The sequence below is a fragment of the Mchenga conophoros genome, linkage group LG13, assembly GCF_057382185.1.
Source record: "Mchenga conophoros isolate Kocher_MC1m ecotype Shallow Benthic linkage group LG13, M_conophoros_male_GT1.1, whole genome shotgun sequence".
In the NCBI taxonomy this organism is placed as follows: domain Eukaryota; kingdom Metazoa; phylum Chordata; class Actinopteri; order Cichliformes; family Cichlidae; genus Mchenga; species Mchenga conophoros.
In genome coordinates, this window is record NC_140538.1 from 2,773,672 (window position 1) to 2,791,099 (window position 17,428).

Here is a 17,428-nt window from a genome sequence, read left to right on the forward strand (position 1 = left end):
GAAACCAGCGGATGTCGCGCTAAACAACAGCAGCACTTTTAAGCTTGATCAGCTGTTGTTAGAATTTATTTAATATTAATTTCTAGTATCAGCTGATGTTTGCTGGAGCCACAGCTGTAAAGCTGCTGGTCATGATGTCGGTTTGGATATGTGGTGAGAGGGAAACATGAAGATGAAACCAGGAGATGTCCTTACTGGATCATCAGAGCTGTGATGGAGAAACAGGTTTACCTTTTAGGTCACATGGATGAGTTGAAGTTATGAACTGTTTCTGAGAGACAAATAACACCAGGATCCTTTTCTAAGCAGCTGACAGCTGGTAACTGTGCAGGGGCGGGTCTAGCAAAGTTCTGCCAGGGGGGCAGGTAGGGCATTAACAGGGAGAGGGGGGCACAAAGACATACCTTTCTTTCTTTTTGTCATTTTAAAAATCTAGCTTTTATTAAATAATTATCTGAATCTTGCGAATTATACGTAAAATGTATAGAAATCATACATATACCAAAAAGACTGTACATCACTGTCACCACAGCGTCTGTTTTCATTCAAAGGCTTTATGGCTTTACTACCTGGTGGGCCGGTCTGTAGTGAAAATGCCCAATTTTCTGTCCCAGTCCAGCCCTGCAGGTTAATACTGGCAGTGTCACCATGCCAGCTGACTGTATTTCATCATCAGCCAGTGTTGTTCTTTATCAATATTACCAAAGTTTACCATAAGGCAGCATAGAAAGTATTTACTTGCTTTCAGGTTTTATTCAAATATTAGTCTTTTCATTTGTTTCCCCACTTTTTTCCTGTTTCAAAATCAAACACCAGTTTGTGAGAAGATTATCTTCTTTTTTTAATAGGCATTGGTTTTGCATTGGCATTGGCTAATTTGCCAATTGTATGTTAAAAATGTTCGTATTTTAATATTCAAAAATGTTTTCACCCAAAACATATGTGCACTACATGTCAGTAAAAATACTATGCAAATATTGCTGTCCTTAAATGCTGAGTAAACACTGACTGATTGTATCTCTTGTACTTTATCAACGCAGTATCTAAAAACTTTGCACTGTAGTGGTTAAAACCTCATTATAATAAGAGTTAAAAGCACATTCGGTTATTAGGTTTATAGGGTTACTGAATTATGATGAACGGTTGGTAGATTTGTTTTTAACATTATCTGCCACCCTTCTCCAAATCTGTGCCCCCACCTGGCCCCCCCAACAAAACTTTTCTAGACACACCACTGAGTATCTCGGAGCTTTTATTGTTGCTGCTTTTACAGCAATAATATTTTTGGTTGTTTATTTTTATTCTGCACTTACAGAATTAATATGTCAACAATAATGTTGAAATACTTTTTTGTTTTCGTGTACTTCATTGATCCCCTGTAGGGAAACTACTCTCTGCATTTAACCCACTCACTCAGTGAGGCAGGGAGCAGTGCTTAGGGACGGTGCCTTGCTCAGGGGTACCTCAGGGTAGCTGTTCAGTGGATTTGAACCCCTGACCTTCCGATTACGGGGCGAGCGATCTACCTACTGAGCTGAAAAGTTAAATGTAGAGCTCGATTACTGAAGTTCAGGTTCATAACCTAAACTTACATTTATTCACATTTTATAATAATAAAAAAGACCGAGTGCACAAAATAACAAGAAAAGTTTTTACTGAAGTTTAAATCCGTCGGGATAATTTCCCAATCACTCAAAAAAACTGTTGAGTGAAATGTGATTACTGCAAGTTTTCTGTGTGTTTAGTTCTTTAAGCACAATTTAAAATGTCAAATCTGTTCACATCAAATGTAATGGCTTGCACACGTTCAGCGTACACCAAACACATTCCTGAATGATTCATTATGTGAATCAATAAACTTTGGATTTTATATATTTCAGTTGCATTTTACTCAGAATTATTGCTTCAGGTTTATTGAGAGTGAAGAACAATTGGAGAAGTCCCCTCCTGCTGGCCATTGGACAGAATACAGGTTTCATGCACTTCAGAACCCGCAGACGCTACATCCATCTTTTATATACAGTACGCTGTTTCTTCCTGTGACGCTGGACGTTTTCCTCACACGACAGAACACCCGCGGATGACGCTGACTGTGACCTGATGCTAAACTAATAAAATGTGTTCGTTTAAAGCAGCTTCAGCCCCGGCTCAGCAGCCAGCACGGCCGTCTGCAGCTCACGTTTGCTGTCTGTGTTTTCCATGATAGTGAGCCATGGCTTAGACGAGGCCTCTGCATTTACAGTACAACTTAAACTTTGGGACAGATGGCCTGACGTTCTGTTTAAGCTCAGAGGGTTTCCCGCCAGCATACTGTAAGCCCGGCGACCCACCACGCCTAAGTTGCCCCCTGTCGGGGCTCAGCACCCGAGGAATATTAGACATAAACAACAGCACTTAAATAAGATATTCATCGTTTTGACCTGCTGCACACCTGTGCAGGATGCACCCTGCATATGAGAGCCTCAGGCTGTTGGTGATGGAGAGCATGCAGCAGCTGCTGAGATCGAGGTTTCAATAAATGTGTTTTGATGTGCTTAATAAAACCAATCAATCAATTAAACAGGAGATATGAGCGTGCTGTCAAACTGCAATAATGGACACACAAGTGTGTGTGTGTGTGTGTGTGTGTGTGTGTGTGTGCTGTACTGTAAAACACACAGAAACTTGCAGATGTTCTCTACCCCAGCCCTCAGGAAAACACACAAAATTGCTCATTTATGTGCAACATTTACACACACGCAGACACACACACACACAGACACACACACACACAGACACACACACACACACACACACACACACACACAGACACACACACACACACACACACACACACAGACATGCAGTCAAGCAGACAAACGTGCATGAAGTCACATTTTTTTACTACAGCGTCTCAGATTCTACAAAAACGCACACAGACGTGGGCGTGATGACACACAGCATGTCTTATCCAAACTGCAGGCCGGGACACAGCAGATGAGTCCTGGGGGCAGAAACGGTGAACCACACGGCTAAAAATAAACACAAATACACATAATACAGCTAAAGTGAGCACGGCGAGCACGGTCGCAGGGTTGACAGTCATCCGCTCGTTAAATCCTGTCTTCTTAACTGTTTATGGGGCCAGGTTCTTTTTTCATGTCCTCAAAACTAACTGGGAACCAGTTTGAAACACTTAGTTCTCCCAGGTGTTAGAATAAAGCGACACCCATGTAAACTAAAATTTACAACGACTGCCAAGTTAGGAGGAAGTTAACTACAGACGATCCAACTGGAGGATTCCTAAAAAACAAAAACCTTCAGCTCTGCTGGAAGAAAAGAAAACGAAATCTCAGCCATGTTTGAAGGAGAATGGTAAATGGCCTGTATTTATATAGCGCTTTTCTAGTCCCTAAGGACCCCAAAGCCCTTTACATATTCACACACACATTCACACACTGGTGATGGCAGCTGCATTGTAGCCACAGCCACCCTGGGGCGCACTGACAGAGGCGAGGCTGCCGGACACTGGCGCCACCGGCCCCTCTGACCACCACCAGTAGACAACGGGTGAAGTGTCTTGCCCAAGGACACAACGACCGAGACTGTCCAAGCCGGGGCTCGAACCGGCAACCTTCCGATTACAAGGCGAACTCCCAACTCTTGAGCCACGATCGAAAGACAAGTATCAGACGCCAAAAACAGACCAAACTTCAGCTGAGAGAATGTGACCAAAGAGATGATCGGCGTTCGGTGAGGCCGTGAGCTTTAAAAAGCTGAGCTTGAAGACGAGCTGACTGTGAACAGAGCCGGAAAGGCCCAACGAGTTTTTACGGTCTCTTATTTAAAGAGTTAAAAGCACGAGAACCTCGTCCGGTGTAGGAGACGCTCAGATATCAACACTTGTTTACTATGAATACAGTTGCATTTCAGTTTTGCAACAGTCGTGTTAAAGGCAGCTGCGGAGGAGAGCGCGCACAGAGCTTTTTAACACAATCCTGGAGGGCGAGGGGACGATGAAGAGAAGTGTGCTGGTGATGAAGCTGATGAGCCGCGCCGTGAAGCTGAGCGAGCAGCAGTGTGGCTCCATGCTGATCACGGTCCGTTACAAGCATGAGAAAGGAGGGTTTCTATTATTCGCTCACGATTTGTCGGCACGCGTCACAGTCGTTAGTCGGTGAAGTCACGGTGGCTACATCCACCGTCCACGACGGACGCAGGTGACTAAGCATGCACGGTAGAAAAATGAATGAATAATAAAAGTAATAATAAAATCAGGCAAAGTCAAATAGAGAAGAAAAACATCTTTGCACTTGAGCTGCTTCCTGATGTGCCAGCTGTGCTTTTGATGCTTCTGCACCTCCGTCACAGGGCAGGGATGGATGGAGGCACTTCTCTCTGCTGCGGGGAGACATCGTGGAGGTCGGAGGAGTCGCAGGGACTTTGTTTCCAGAGGTAAGGGTTCTGCTGAGTTTGCACATTTTTTCTTTTTTGCTCCGCCTTCCACTCGATGGTCATGCTGATGTTGTAAAAACGACTCGGTGAAAGATCGGGGAGATTTGTGGTTTGGGTTAAAACGACCCATTAACGGCAACAAGCCTGTTCGTTCACACGTAACGGGAGTGATCGCTGTCACCTTTGACATCGAGCACAGAGCCACAGCACACACGGCTCTGCAGACACCCATCAGCCACGCCGGCACCTTTGAGGAAGCGGTACAGACTGAGGCCTCGGCGATCAGCCTGGCTGGACTGCTACAGCGGTTCCAAGTGTAGGTGTCTAAAACCAGATGCTGACTGGTGTGCACACGAAGCTGCGTCTCCGTAGATGCCAGAGGGACGAGGCGTTGTTGCTGCTGCGTTACATTTCAGCCACGTTGAAAAGCTTTGATCAAACTTGTCTGAACTTTAAGAGCTCGCTGTTACCATTTGTGCAGTGATAAACATTCAAATGTGTGAACTCAACATTTTAAACACATAATACGCCCTAATGCTCACACACACACACACACACACACACACACACACACACACACAGACACACAGACTTATGGCTCGCTGCCAGCGTCCAGCTGTACAGCCGTTAATGATCAGTGAAGTGATGACCACCAACGGACTGGTAATGAACCGAGCCAGACAATGAAAGAAGCGACTGCACGTCCCGCCACAGTGCACGCACACACACACACACACACACATTTACACTACATTGTAATGGAACAAGATGGCCGATGCGTCAACACAGAGGTCACTGGGTGTGATGGGGGAAAAGCGAGGCTGTCGGGGGTTAATGGCGCGAGAGGGTGTGGGGTTCACACACACACACACTCCCACGCACTCCGGGGTTTGTTTTCGTGCAGGTGTCGCCCGCTCGCACACGGAGGGAAGCGAAGGCGGCGGTGAAAACAAGGAGCTGCCTTCCCTGGACCCTGTATGTATGTATATATATGTATATATTGTACTATTCTTAGTTAGTGTATTGTCTGTCTTGTCTTAATGTTGGTTTAAAATGGAGCACTGTAACAAAAATAATTTCCCCCAGGGATCAATAAAGTATTCTGATTCTGACTCTGATTCAGTCTGCAAAAGTTTTCCAAACAGATCAACTGCAACCGAAAACGGTTTGCGGACACAAAATGGCGGCGCTGGCCGGGAGTGCTTTGGTGCCACTGTAGAGCTGCAGGAGGGAGGCGACGCTCGAGCCTCCTGGTTTTTGCTGCAAAAAGAACATTTTTCCTCCTCCGGTCCTTCTGCCGTCGAGCCCGAGCCGATCCAGCTTTTGTGAGGTGCGTTCAGGGTCGTGGTCGTCTTGTTAAAAGAAGTCGTTTCCACTCACAGTCTTCATTTTAGCCTCTCACGGTGGAGTAACTCTGTGTGATCCTCTCAAAGGGAATTAACATCACGGCTGTTTGGGCTTTCTTGATGCAATAAAATATAAAAACCTACAGAAAACGTGCGAGCCGCCGTCGCAGTTTCACGACGCTGAAAAATCCTGAAAGTGGAGATAAAATCGTCCCGTTTGAGTCGAGATTACGTTCCTCTTCTCACTTTATTCAACGTTTTCCTACAATCACACGGAATTTACTCGACTGCAGAGCAGCGTCCTGGTGATCGTCGGTGTCCAAAACGTCTCGAAATAACGTACATCAACCTAGTTTTAATTAAAGAACAGCATGAATGTAAAACTCTGAGAGCTCCAGGTTGAATCCATCGTTTTAAATGTCGCACTTTGAATTTACCGTCAAGAGTGCAGCGATTTCATATTTCTGCTTTTAAACCGTTACGGCTTCGATTCCAAACCAAGTCAGGACATCAGAGTGTTTGTGTGTGAATACTTCAAAGATGGAAAAGAAATACGGAAAGTGTAAGAAATTTAAAATTAGGAATTTTTATTCCGTTACTGAGTTAATTAACTTTAATGTCAGAGCGTTGGATTTTATTTTAGCAGAACAAGGTAAAGACACTAAAAAAAGTTGAAATAAAAATTTATAGAACAGGATATTAAATAAATGTATTATTTAATATGTATATATATGTATATATTTGTGTGTTTTAATGAAGCGTTTCATCTCTGGAGGTAAAATAGAAAAAACACAAAATATGTAAAATATTTCCAGGTCACGTGAGTTTTAAAAACAATCCAGACGAGTTATTAAGAAATCATTATAGAGTAAAAGAAACTTCTCTGGTAATAATAATTAAAAATATACAGTTACACCTCATTTAAATAAAATCAGCACTTCTGGAGTTTTTATGCAGCTCAGTGTGTTTTAATGTTGATAAAAAAGTTGGATAAAGAAATGATATAATGTATGTATTTTACACAGCATATATTTGTTACCTGTAATAGAAGCAGACGATCGTTGTTTTATTGAGGTTTCATTATCAAAGAACTCTTTCTGGATGCTTCTTTACTTTTGTGTGAGAAAAATGAGATTTTTCAATCACTTTGATTCTTACATGCATTATTACAGCCTTTCGTTTATTACTGCAGTAATACTTCACTTGGTTTGTGCAGGATTAAAGGAAAAATAATAACCTGCAGCAGGTTTATGATGCATAGATGTGGCCGAACGTTGATCAGACATCGGTGAATAAATCAGTGCTCCTTTATGTTTGCGATATTTAAGTGTAAATGATGGACAATAAGTGCAATAGTGAAATTAACTTTCCTAAATTTAGTGAAAACGTGGTGCGGCTATTCGATGTTTTGGTAATAACTGTTAATAAGCAGGATTTGTGTGGTTGTGTTCACAGTGTCGTGTTCACAGTGTTGTGTTCACAGTGTCGTGTCCACAGTGTTGTGTTCACAGTGTCGTGTCCACACACAGACGACAGACGAGCCGCCGTTAAAAAGAGGAACTTCCTGTTGGGAGCTGAAGCCTCACGTTTAGCGCGACGTCTCATCGTGTTTTTGACCCCGTGTTGTTGTATAAACTCGTGTCAGGTTATGTCAACATTAAAGTACTGTTCAGCCATCCACACTTCCTGTAGAGCACCTGCCAATCACAGGGTGTGGGCGGGCACAGTGACATCATCACATGTAGCCTAGGATGTGCCCCGACCCTCGCCCAGTATGAGCTGGGAGACGCACTGCGACCCTCTGCCGGGTGACACTGGTACCACCGTGAAGAGTTTTGCTTCTGATTACAGCAACTTTATTTATTTAGTTGTTTCTGATATGAAATGAATAAAATGTTCAGGTTTCACTCACGCTGTGCAGTTTCGTGTCGGGCAGAAGAAATCCAGATTACGTCAGGAGCTCTGCTCGACGTCTACGTGGTTCTCAAACGCTTGCTGGTCGACAGGGGCAAGAAAGATTTCAAATTTTAAATCTATCCACTGCTTTAATCAATCATAAACAAAGGTAAATATAACAGCTGTGAGGCTACAGATGACCAAAACTACAAATACAGAAACTTTAAAAATAATGTTAATGTGGGCAAAATTACACAAAATTCAAAGATTTTGAACTCTAATATAAATTAATTATATATAAACAATTCTAACATTTAACACAGTAACAATTTTCAGCTGGTTTATATTAGAATATAACAGGTGTGACGCTGAATTAAAAGCAGAAATGCAAATAAAATTAATTTATAGATATAAAATAAAATAACACAAAGGTAACTACAGACGCAAATGTCAGAAATCCATTTGTCACATTTTATATCTGAACACCCACACTTTTTTAATATATTTATATTATTACTATATATTTGCTGAGGTGTACAGTGATCAGGTGTGTCCCTTTTGGGAAACTACTTTCATCCCGTCTCTCCGGATCTACATTGTGGGAAACTTTCCTAGGGATCAACCAGCTCCAGAAAGTTAAGACTTGTGAGTGTGAACGGGAAGTGTTTATCTGAACTCTGGATACATCCATACTGAAACTCCGAGGTAATACGGAGCTGAAGTGAGAGCTAACATAGTAAAGTGCTGGTTTAGGGGAAAGTGGAAACAGGATATGACAGAGTACAAACACCGTCACCGTCTGTGACCTGCACGGTTTATCTGTGAGCCAGGTCCTAATCTGCTTTGGTTTTAGAAAATGAGAAAAACTGGAATAATTAAGTTTTCCCGTGAAAATATCTCAGATGAAACTGGATCCAGAGATCATTCTGGTTTCACAGGCTTACTTAAGTCTCACAATGCTCTGAATGCTTTACATGAACTTCGCTTCGGCCACGTCGGCTCTCCCACTAACAACACGTGCACGAACACGGTCCTGTCCTTCAGTGCTGTTCTCCGTTTTGTATAGATACAAGTTTGAGGGAACCGTTTCTTATTTGCGTGATCTATTGTCTCATCATTCAATCACCCAGGTAGGAAACGCTAATCTATCCCCAAATATTGGGAATTCCTTTGTTCACAAACATAAAAGTGTATGCTCTGCTATTACATTTTAAAAAATACTAAAAGAAAGAATTTATTTTATTGTAAAGTGTAATTTTGGACAGATGGATCAACAAACGCAGCTCTATCAGCTTTTTTTTTTTAAACCCACCACACTTCACTCACAAAATATTCAAGGTTAACAAATGCTGATTTTTTTTCAAAACATCATGTTCTTCCTCATCTCATTTATTTCTTATTTAATAATTTATTAATTAATCTAAGTCTTGAATGACCCACGCTGCCCTCTGGATGCAGAGAACAAGCGTTGCTGGAACCTGGAGCACAGAAGCTGCCGTCTGGTTGTATTTCAGACTTCGCGTTCTTGTGTTTGCAGAGAAGAGCTCAGAGCTGGTTTCCACTCTGCTGCACATCCACAATGGGAGCTGCCCAGTACGAACACACACTGTGCTTTTAATAATTACCGTCCACTTCCATGCATGATATTATTGCATGTATTACTGTAGGGTCTACCTTCAAAATATAAAGAGCCTCAATATTTAAAAAAACTGAATTGAATATTATGATCTTACAGCTGACATCTCTAATTATAGTTTAATAAGAGGTATTTTGTGAATAAATAAAACCTATAATTTATTTATACTGTATAAATATTAAAAGTACTTCTACAATAAAACATAAAAAAATTAATAGTTTCAAACAATTTAAATGAAAAACATTTTTACGTGTATTTATTTCTTAAACTTAAAACATGATAAAGTTGTTTCAGTTTATATTCCTGAGAGTTTTCATTACAAGCAGTAAAAAAAATGCAAATCTGAAACCTGCTAAAATAAATAGATAAATCCCCACAAACACTTTCTTACATGACAATGCTGACGGATGCCAATAGGCACCAGTATGGCCCCCAAACTTTATGAACTGGTCTGAGTCTGGATGTACCGTGTACGGTACTCTACACCAGCCTTTAACATTTGGTTCTTTCTCACTAGCCTGCTGCATTAAGACGTTCTTTCGAGTACTGATACACAAAATGTGCACTGTATGCACTCACTGTGAGCGTACTTTAAAACTGTGTTGCTCCGTTACTGATTGCCATCATTGACTGTGACACAGAGGCTGTGTTCACATGTACGGGAGGATTTTTCCTCAGCACAGTAAACTCAAATGTCAAAGAACATGAATAAGAATTTCCCTTAAAATCTGAGATTATTGTACAAAATCTGTCACGTAATAGGACAGAGGGAGACGTTAAACCTTTCTGTATTTGTAACATGTGGTAGTGCAACAAAACGCACACACACACACACAAACCTACCTTAACATGAATGATTCTAATGTTTTTGGCCACTTCACAACATTTAAGATTAAAACAGGTCGGTGCAAGTAACATATAATATAGCATAAATATATGTGATCAAAGTTTAGTTTGAAATATTTGTAAGTATTTAAATTATTTTTATTCGTTTACATTTACAATAATTCATTTTGATAACGTACAAACGTTTTGCTTTGAATTGTTCTGAACTATACAGTAAGGAACCGTTCAAAAGTAAAAATAGTTGATTACAAGTCTGGAACTTTGTTAATGTAGAAAAGTGTTCAAGTACTTTCAGCAAAGTATTTGTACTTTGTATGTACGTAGTAATTATGCAGCAGAACAAACACAGTTTAAAACTGTCAGTCACGTATGGAGTAAAACGTCTGGTTTTTATATCAATCGTTTGCACTTTTCCAACTAAGTTGTTAAAATAAAGTTCAGCTGTTATGGGTATTACAGATGAAGTAAAATTAAAATGTAATTATACGACAATTATTATTAATTATTATTATTATTTAGGAATTAACGGGATGGACAAAATAACAGAAACAGCTCGATACAAGAACAATAACCTCATAAAACTTTCTACATTCCCCTTTTCACTGCTAAATTTCACCAAAAACAAACAATGTTAACCAAATGTTGGATTTCTTTGCAACCCGGTATTTTTGACAGTTCAACATCTTCTCTGTCTTCTTCTTCTTTCTTAAACTTTCGCTCAACTTTCAAACGGTTTCTTACCACGACCACAAAGTTGATTATTTTTATGTCTTGTACATCAAGTTTAAAATATTAGCATAGTGTGTTGGTGTCACAAAAGGTCATACAACCCCTTTGTATGACACTATCAGGAACACTGACCATATAACTGTAATAAAGGTGTAATGTATCACAGAATAGTGTGCCTAATAAACTGGCAGCTGAATGCTTTTCACAGATGCTTGCAGTGTGTTTGTTTGAGTCACAGCTGAACTGTTTGCACAGAGTTTGGTGTGTTTGAATAAATGAAGGAGACGTTTTATTTTTCATGCCCGCTCCTACAAAACAGAAACGTGTAGATTAATCCTGACCTTACAGATGTAATCGAGGATGTAAACAACATCCAATTGCTCCTTGGGGTCACTGAACGCAGCCGAGGTCGGCCCCTGAAAACGAGATTTAAACCTACACGAGCGATTGTGTGTTTGGGAGTAAAGGGATCGCTGATTTTAAAAATACAATAACTGTTGTTAGTCTTTCACCTCCAGAATCGGACTGAAATAATAACATGCAACAATATTTAGAGACTGCAGAGCTCCTGTAATCTCATTACAGTGAAGTCTGAAAAGCAAACCTGCACTCACGTGTGTTTTGTCTGTTGCTGAACGACCTCAGCTCGGTTTTAATCCCATGAAACTTCCTGTTACTTCCATTTTATGATCCAGATTTAAGGTCAGATCTCCTTATCCAACACCTCATACAACAACAACAACCAGCACATGGCTCTTCTGCTTTCATTTCCCTTCCACCTCCACGTTTTAGACTCCCCCAAACACACCGGCACAAACAACCTCAGACCATCGGGTGGTCCAGGAGGGAGTCTACTGCCCCCTCATGGACCCCAACTGAACAGTTCCACAGCAGCTCGTTCACACATGGACCAGTATGCTGACATATTTGGTCCTGTGCTATTTACTCTGTATGTTAGCAACCTGAATTAAAGCGAACGACCTGCTACAACTTCACAGATGTACGCTGATGATGCCATCAACTATCCACACGCTAAACCAAACAGGAGACTGCAGAAGAACTCTGAGTTATACTGGTCCACATATCCGATCCATGTTTGCATCCCAGTGTCAGTAACACTCTGGAAAGGGATCCAGATGTGTTTCAGTAACAGGAAAACGACGATCAGTATCAGAAAATATGAATGTAACAAACTTAAAACACAGCGAAGAGACTTAAAAGTAGTTTGCCTAACTTCAGACGTCTCCTCCTGAGAATGGAGGGAAAGTGTTTTTTGTGATTTCCTTCCTTTTTGGAGCTAAAAGAGGTCACTCAAACACACCAGATATCCAGAAAGCCCAGGATGTGTCCTCGACAACGGGGCAGCTCAAAAGATAGACCAAAAACAAATGTGCATTAAAGAGGACATTAATTAATAAGTTGGTTCCCATAAGGATACTGTAGGCTCTTTAGTTTACATTATAAACCACTTTGATGTGACTGCTGTTGTGTTTTGGCTCTATATAAATTTAAGTGAATTAAATTGAATATTAGGAAGAGTTTGTGTTCTTTAAGTTTGACGGGATACGTGGTTATGTGTTTGTTTTATCATCCACATGCTTCTGCTCTTGTCTGTGAATAGATTTCTAGATGTAGCGTCTACAGATAGGCTGCAGATAACAAAGAGTATGTTCAGATAAATTACACAGACTTTGAAACTCTCCTGCCTGCAAAGCAGCTCCGTCCAAACCATCAAACCTGTAGCATCTGCTTTAACATAGAACAGCACAAACCTGTCCCGCTGTCTCGTCTTATGTGGGACTGCATTGAGGTTTTAGTCTTTTTTCCTACATTCTGGTGGTGTCCAGTATTTCCAAGTCAACGCTTCTTTAACTTCAACACCGCAGCAGCAGTCGGCCTCCTTCGGACACGCTCAACCACGAATCATGTGCCTCAGTGGCGATCTGGAGCAGTGATGGAGCACCGATAAAGAATGAAATACTATAGATAAGTGAAGCCGGCGGGAAGTTATTTTTGCTATATTATTCAGTTATGCAGAATTTACTGTGCCAAACAGCTTCATGGATTTAAGGGAATAAATGAGTGTAGCAATGCATGTTTATATTATTCACATAGAGACTGAGCTGGGGTAAAATACAGTATATTTGTCTGTCACATGCTGAATACCAGACCTGTATCCTGCACACGAGTCACCTGCCACACTGTGGGCAGGGTGAACGGGTCGGGGGGGGGGGTCTCAGATCCAGGATTAGATCCAGTCTGGCTTAGAGTAGACCTCAGATCCATCACAACTGTTTCCATATCCCAATGCATTATTCAGGCTTTCCTATCCTATCTTTAATTCCTCTGGGTGCATATCCGTGTTCAGCAGTGTATGCTTTAATGTTCTGTTAATCAATAATTCATTAAGTTTGTCTATATTAACAGCTCGTGTGGTCATGTCTTTGTTTCTCTTTTGTTTAAGTGTAAGAAAATGTGTTATAGAAATCACATTTTCATTTCAAGTCACTCCTATTTTTTCTCTTTAATGAAGAATACATCAGTTATTGCTCGTGTTTTGTAAATAAAATATAAGTTCTATTATTTTTTGCTCTTTTTAATAAAGACGTGCATGCTTACACTGTGAAAGAGTAAAATTACCATTCTTGGTAAAATTTGTTCTGCACGTTCTTTAAATCCTTTGTTGAAATCGTTATCATCAGTAGGTTCTGTTTTTGGTAGCGTTCGTGTGCATTCGTGTCCCTCTGTCAACACCACAGCTCATTTTCAAGTTTTGACTTTATGCTGATAAAACTCAGTGGGGGTGTGGAGTGGGGTCGTGTCTACGATCCATAAAAAAATGTAGCTTACATCCATTTAGCTCTTTAAGGTCAACTTAATGAATTATTGGTGGAAAATTGACAAAAAGCCTTAAAATTTAGGAACTACGACTCTTAAATGTTTGGTGCTTCTAAATGTATTAATGTGCTTTTATTTGATCTTAGATTTTTAGAATATTTGTTCATATTTAAATATCCAGTAACATTGACTTTATTGGTAATCAAAAGATAAATATTACATCTAATTCGCACAGTTATTCAGGTGAAATGTGTTGTGAATATCACAGAAAACTAGCTCTCCGTTTCTACTTCCAGTTTAAGCTCTCGGTTGAGTTTGTATGAGCCGTACGTCATAAACTGCTGCAAATATTTTTAGAATCACTAACCAATGACAACAGCGTCAAGTCACGTGAGTTTGAAAAGCTGCGTTCATGAAAAAAGCCTAAACAGAGCAGGACTGAAACCCTCGTGATGCCGTCCACGTTAGTTCGAGGTCCAGGCTCCTCTTTTTCCTAATGCCACATCTAAAAAATTCAATATACTTTCAGTTATTTATCAATTTGATGCAACACATTTTAAGACCACAGTTTTGTGTTGGAGTAAGCCCAAAGCTCTGGCTCGCTTAAGCGATCAAACCCCAGCAACACTTTTGACGCAGCTTCAACACTGTTTACACGTTTATAACACGTTTATAACCTGAGAAAAGTCCATTGTGGTGTGAAATCGATCATACTTGTAATGCTGAGATATGCTTTAACATGCAATAGTGGGACAGTTCCTTACACTGCAGGATGCAAACACAAACATTTAATTAAATTCAGTTTCATTCACACAGCACCAAATCACAACATGTCACAGCTGTCAATTCATCTGTCATCATGAGAGACACGAGTCCAGTGTGACCTCATGTGGGCAAGATTAATAAAATGACTTAAAACATAATTTTGCATTAGTGTAAAAAGTTCACTCTAAAAATCCAACTTTACTTATAGAGCAAAAATAACACCAGTGACCAAAGTGCTCTCCAGTAAAAAACAGATAAATCTCATACATTAAACGACAAAGAAAATTAAACAATATAAACAAAATGAACAAAATAAAGAAGAATAAAAACCCTGACTGCACGCTAACTCTGGTCCTACTCCTAAAATGGAAAAAGGTGTTTTTAAAAGGCCGGATGGGAGTGTTGGGCGGCCGCGTCTGGATCCGTGGCTCTCACAGTGAAGACCATCCCGATGAACTAATGAACTCGACGGCTAAATACACAAGATGACACGGTGCCAGGTTTGTGTTACTGCGCTGAGTTTTTGTGATATAATTGAGTTTTGAGCCTGTTTGAGGTTTTAACTCCTGTTGTTGGCCTCCTCAGAGCTCCCACTGTTTGGATCCCCTGATTTGTTTCTGCAGGTTTGGTTTCTTTGTCAATTTTTAAGTTTTTTAATCATTCATAATTGGGGTTACTCTAAGTTACTTTCACTTCCTTGTCCCTCACATTTAAATCTACGACACCATGAAAAGAGTTTACGATGCCATCCTGCTGACCTTCGTTTGACTCGAAGTCGACGTGTTTAAAATCGCGGCCTCGCATTGTTTTTGATTTTTAAAGGATGAGGGAGAAACACACAGACAGGGCCTGAAAAGATGTGACTGCACAAAATTAACATAAAACAATTAGATTTAAAAATGATGCGGGGGTTGGAAAATTGTTGCATTTGAAAGGTGTTTCATTTTGGGGGGGGGGGGCTGTATGGTTGGCAGTATGAGTTATTTATAATATGATAAGAGCGTTATGCATTATTCTGTGAAACGTTAGTTATGCATGGTTTTTCTATCTAATTGTGGTGTTCAAAAACAAATTACACTCATCTGGTGGCTGGGAACTGAAAAGAAAAGTGTAATACAAGTAAATAAACCACTTTGCCAGCAAACCAACAAACCACACAAACTCAGCAGCTCTGTAGGGGCTGTAATGGCGGCAGTTTCATCAAACACCTGGACGTGAGCTTAGATTCACAGGCAAAGCCAACAAACAGGCCGATGAGCCGGGAAAGCTGGTGTCCGCTCACTCAGGACTCACCAACGACATATTTCACAATACATTAAATCTGCCGTCCCCAGCCTCTTTTGCGCCACGGACCAGTTTATGTCTGACAATATTTTCACGGACTGACCTTTAAGGTGTCGCGGATAAATGCTACAAATAAAACCAGTACCGGTACCAAAAAAATATTTATTAATAACACACAGGAAAGAAAAAAACAGGGAAACAGAGTTAACGATAAAAACAATAAAAAAAAAACAACGATAAAAACCCTGAAAACCATAAATTTCACACCTGAGCTTCAATTCTCGCGGCCCAGTACCAAACGACTCGGGCACCAGTACTGGTCCATGGCCCGGGGGTTGGGGACCGCTGCATTAAATAACCAGCTGCTAGCTTCCTGCTCTCTTAGCACAGGCCTTTAGGCCGTCATCATGTGACCTGATGCTGACGCTCGGCTCAGGTAAAGAATATGACTCCATTTGTGAGCCAATATATCGGCTATTTAAAATACCACAAATAATTGATACAACAGATTTAATCACAGTCCAGTTATTAGTAGCTGGAAGTGCTGCCAGAACCCGCTTGAGCACCACTGAAACGAGCATTTCAGCAGTTGAACGCTAACGTTTAATTTATTAAAACTGGTGGAAAGAAAAACAAGATGTAAGCCCCGGCTAATCCTGCAGTCACACGAGGGAGAAACAGGGGTGCTTTAGTGACGAAGACCAACCACTAACTATAGGACTTTAACCAGAATACAACCAGTTGGCATCCAGCTTAGTCAAGTCCCCTACTGCAAAGACACGTCATAGATGATCCGAGTTAATCGATGCAGACCAGCTTAGATTGTTTACAACCTGCATTTATAAATCAGACTGTAATTATTTGACAGTGATTGTTGGACTGTTTGCAGATCGGTTGCTTTTCTACCATTTTCTACCAATCAGTCTGTGACAGCAAAAACACTGAATGCAACCACTGATTGTTGGTCATCACGGGGAGGCTACTGTGCTCTGGTGTGAGTAAACCCTAAGTTTCAGTGGTGATAATTATGAGCTGGTGTTTGGAGCCATATTACAAATTGTAAAACAGACAGAAATGTTGGTTAAACAAAGTTCTGCTTAAAAAGCCTTCAGCTGGACTTTTAGATGTTGACTTCATCAGTCAAAAGTAGCTTACCTGAAAAACACGCTGCTGTTTTGCTCTTAGTGTCAATAAAGTGGTGTTTGGGATTATAATTTACAAAACAAACTCATCTTATATTCATTAAACATGATCAGGGAAGTGTTTATAGAGTCCATAGATAAATTTTGTCATAGACAATCGTGTTTTTGCAGCCAGAGAAGTCGCCCCCTGCTGGATACTGGAAAAAATGCATTTGCTTTGTTGACAAAAAACCAATTGTAACTTTTTATTTGAATTTTTCTTTTTAATCTCCTTCAATCTGTTTTCAGCTTTCCATCTGAACCAAATTGCACAGTTAATCCACTGTATATAAAGGATGGCCTGAACCACTGTGACATCACCCATCGAGGTGTCCAGTTTGGTTTGTCCTCCTTAGATTGTTGCTGGTGTTTACAGAAATAACCTGAGCTCTCTAGCTTCTCCTTAGCTGAGGACTGGCTGTCACTGCTTGCAGTTTGTTGCTAGCACACTGATTCATATTGGCAGAATATCG

The 17,428-nt window shown here is 40.6% G+C and overlaps 1 long non-coding RNA gene across 1 annotated transcript in view; it reads right to left on the bottom strand.

The window, feature by feature from the left end:
- LOC146560655 (uncharacterized) overlaps positions 1 to 17,428 on the bottom strand; it is a 40,278-nt gene that overhangs the window by 16,927 nt on the left and 5,923 nt on the right. The window contains exon 5 of the long non-coding RNA XR_014894774.1: positions 7,693 to 7,775. This is a non-coding gene — a long non-coding RNA (uncharacterized LOC146560655). The remainder of the gene's footprint in view (positions 1 to 7,692; positions 7,776 to 17,428) is intronic.